This window comes from Emydura macquarii, unplaced genomic scaffold, assembly GCF_026122565.2.
Source record: "Emydura macquarii macquarii isolate MOO-44397 ecotype Brisbane River unplaced genomic scaffold, CSIRO-AGI_Emac_v2 contig_2863, whole genome shotgun sequence".
Lineage (NCBI taxonomy): Eukaryota > Metazoa > Chordata > Testudines > Chelidae > Emydura > Emydura macquarii.
Genome location: NW_027133000.1, coordinates 5531065 through 5535191, shown reverse-complemented (window position 1 = coordinate 5535191; position 4127 = coordinate 5531065).

Sequence of the window (4127 nt, the reverse complement as noted above, 5' to 3'; positions counted from 1 at the left end):
TTGAGGCATTAAAAACAAATCTAATGACAGAGGAGATAAAATATAACATTTCAAATTACCCCAAAACAGCACAGCAATTAAAACACAATTTTTGGCGGGGATTTCAACACTTTGGATCCTGTCCAGAATAAATTCTGTGGCCCTTTGGGGCACTCAGGCGTCAGAAGGCTGGAGATGCCTACTATGCAGTGAGCTGAATTATCCCATGCTGTGCATGGCTATTACTAATAACAGACCTTTGCAGGAACTTGCAGAGCTCAAAGTAGGGTGTAAAATGGTTGAACAAAAGTTGGGGAGGGGCTCCCAGAATAGGGAGACACAGTCTTCCTTCATTCCTTCAATACCCTTTGTGTGTATTCATGTACCTCTTCAGCCCAATGCACCTCCCCCACCTTCTTGCTGACTGAGATGAGATGCTTTTCAGAGTCCAGCAATGAGCTATCAACTTTGGCCACAAGGTCCTTTTAAAAATTGTCACGGCAGGTGCAGCATTAAACCCATGAGCCTGTTTGCTATATGGTAACGGGATTGGGTACAGAGTCTATGCTTCTATCTCTGGGATGGAGAGAGACTTGGGAGCCCCATGAATGAAACTGGCATTATCTTGCAAGAGGTAGCAGCCCTTGTGGCTTTTGAGGCTCTGCAGACAAATTTCAGATGTATGGAAACTGCAGAATTTTATTGGGAGTGTAGGACTATTTTAGGAGTCACGGTGTTTTGTTGGAAAAGAATGGATTAAATGTAACCCCTTTATCTGAGAAACTTAAAAGGCTTTAAAAGCCTTCCAAAGTCCTTTAAAAAGCCTCAAAGGAAAAGGTTTTTACATAACTTTCTTTGCTTTTTTTCAGTTACAGATCAGCTTCCATTCTATTTTAATCCAGGAAAATATGCACTTGGCAAAGGATTTATCTCAAACCACCAGCCAGAAATTCAGGGAGAAGTTTTACAGTCCGCTAACACCCAATATAAAGCCAAAATCATTCCTGTGTAGGCACCAGCAAAGGGACAGAAAGGAGGCAGTTTGTGCCTCCTATTCAAAGTCATGGAGGCTGGAGTGGCCCTTGGTACAGACTAGGGCAACACTGAGAGCAGCTCTAACATGTTCTCCTGACCCAATCATTCCCTCTGAGTCTTTGCAGGGGTACAGAACAGCCAGAGCGTAGGTCTGCCCCAATCATACGCCTTCCTTCCTCTGGTCCACCTATGCCCAGCTTCCACTCTGCCCTAGCCCATCCTAGAATGCCCATGCATCCGGGGCTGCTTTGGAGTCAGCGTGAAGGGTCTCGGCCCTAGGGACCTTTACCATGATTCTGTGGCCCCCCTTTGCACCAGGGCCTAAGAAGTTATTAGCACTCAAAGGAGTTAGAATGGGACTACAAATTTAAGAAAGCTCTGAAATGAAAATACACAGCAAAAATTGAAGGAGTATGTGGAAAAGGTGCACGTAATTCAGAAAGTAAACATCAGCACTTCTCAAACTTGTCTCCTCTAAACACAAAATACCAGGAATATGATAATGAAAGCACGAGCAGTGCCAAGTAAGGAGAGAGTGAAAATTTCCAACACCCAATGCCAACACTTAAGGGATATATTTGTAAAGCATTATTTAATCATTAGGACCTTGGTTTCTTACCAGCTCCTGTGGTAGTCTAAAGTCATACTGCTGTGTTTGTGACTGCACAACTGGTTGCAGCAGGGAGGGTTATAAATGTAACAAACAGAATGCTGGACCTAGCTGCAGTTCAGGCTAAATTCTTACCCAAGGGCAAGGCCAGATTCATTTAGGATTTAACTACCAGCAGCTCCATTAAAGGCAATGGATAAAATTATGCTGTTTCCACTAAGGGTTGAGTTTGGGAATTTTGCCTGAGTAGCAGTTATAAGATTTGGCACTATCAGGCAAATTCATCCTTGGGGGAAAACACCAGGGATGAATTTGGTCCTCTGACTTTTTATGGGAAATAAGCAGCAGGAGGGGATGAACTCAAACAAATACTCATGTTTTGAAAGATCAGGTTTTAAACACTAGTAATAAAAACATAAAATACACAGTATACAACTATACATAAGCAAACCTGATTCTAAGTGAAATGCTTTTTGAGTTTCCCCATGAGACATCTGGAGCTTTTAGAGGAGAAAATAACAAGCACTACCAGATGCCTGTAGTGAAAGTGATTGCCTTCTATTGAAGGAGAACTGAAGTGATGTTCCTCCACAGTCTGAACTCCATGTCCACAGAGGATAGTGGGAAAAAGATAAGGAGGCAATAAAGCAGCTTTCAGAAAAAAGATCATCCTGCCTATGGGTGAGACAAGGGCAACCTTATTTACCACTAAAAGTACAATATTACCAACTTTGAAATCCAAATGAAGAATCTAAGAGCAGAGAATTAAGTTTCCCGAAAGTAATTTAAGAATAGAGTAGCAGAGTAATGATCAGTGCAGGATTACTTTCACCTGAAAGTATTTTTTTAGCTTAGTTGCTGCTGATTCCCGGGGGGAGTAGGGGAAGAGCCATTATGGTACATTGCACAAATAAGTTATTACTGTTTTAAGGTCCTATTTAAACTCTAGTAATCCACATGCTTACAACACAGTAGTCATTCAAGACAGATAAAAGGCCTGGCAAAAGCTTGCATTGTCGACAGGACAGAACAGTGATAACGTCCAATGCTGAAGCACAGTTCAGGAATAAAGCCTCTGCTGCCTTATTTAACTGTATTATAACCATGACAAAGACAGCCATATGGGAACTGAATCCCTAAGACAGCAATTGTTGTAAGTGTAGATTGAACTGAAGGGTGATGGGAAGAATAAGAGAGCCATTTACAAGGTTAAGTTAACAAAAAAGTCAGCAGTAACTTGTGTTTGCTTTTTGAACAGCTGAAGTAAGAATCCATCAAGTATGAGGCACTAGGTAATGATTCACTGAAAATGCAACAGATCCAAATAAGTTTCCATTTTACCTTTCTGATTGCTGCTGGGAAATGAGAAACTAGGAATCATAATTAACAGAGTACAAATACATTAGAATAGTATTTAATTATGTTGGGTGATGCTAAATAACACCACTTAGCATAAGTAATTAGAAGGCTAGAAATCAGATATAGGTAATAGAATCAAGTTTGTTAAATCTTTTTTCCAGCAATAGTGTAATTGTAATCTAGGGCACAGAAAGGTTTAATTTTACTGAAAAATTGAATCATCATATGCTTTTACTAATCTTATTAAGACCAGAACCGTAGAACCATATGATATATAACAAAAACTAGATTATTCTTGAAGGCACACACTACATAGGACCAAAACACTTATACAGAGAAGCTAACCAAGATGTTTGGGAAATCGGTAACATACCCACATTGCAACGAATTTTACTGGAAAATGACGACTATGGGCCTGATGCTACAATCCGTTACTTATGTGAGCAGTCCCATTTACGTCAAATAAGACTATTCACATAAATTTGCAGAACTGGGCCCCAAGCTCTTCCACACAACTTTTCTAAAGCAGAAGATCGATCCCTATGTTGCCTAACCAGTTCTGGCTTTTTGTCTGGAGTAGACATACCTGTGCATTTTTTGGAATTGTTTGAAATGAAACAACTTTTGCGTTGAGGAATGAGAAATTAGAGAGAACAAACAGTTCAAAGTGGATCCATTTTGGTATGTCTTGGGTTTAACAATGACTGTTAAATAAAAATGTCTATTTAGAGGCCTACAAATTATGTGCTTAAAGTATCTCTCACTCTACTGACCAAATCTAGTTCCTCCACAGGCTGCGATCTTAACTAGAAAAACCTCCAACCAATGGAACTGTAACAAGATTACACAGATTTTTGGAATGAGACCATTTCTCTTCTTTGACATTTTAACTTTTAGTTATGTGATGCTGTATGCATTTACCAACAACTGCTATAGTTGACGTAACATTTCCACCAATGAGCACTAGTGTACTCTTTCACTGCTGATTTACAGTAATTTTAAATTCAGCTCAAATCAGTGAATTATCAGGACATAACTGCTTCCAAATTTACCTGATAACTGATTAATAAAATATAAGACAGTACACGACACAGGGACGACACAGTACACGACACAGTACACAACACAGGGAAAAAACAATAAA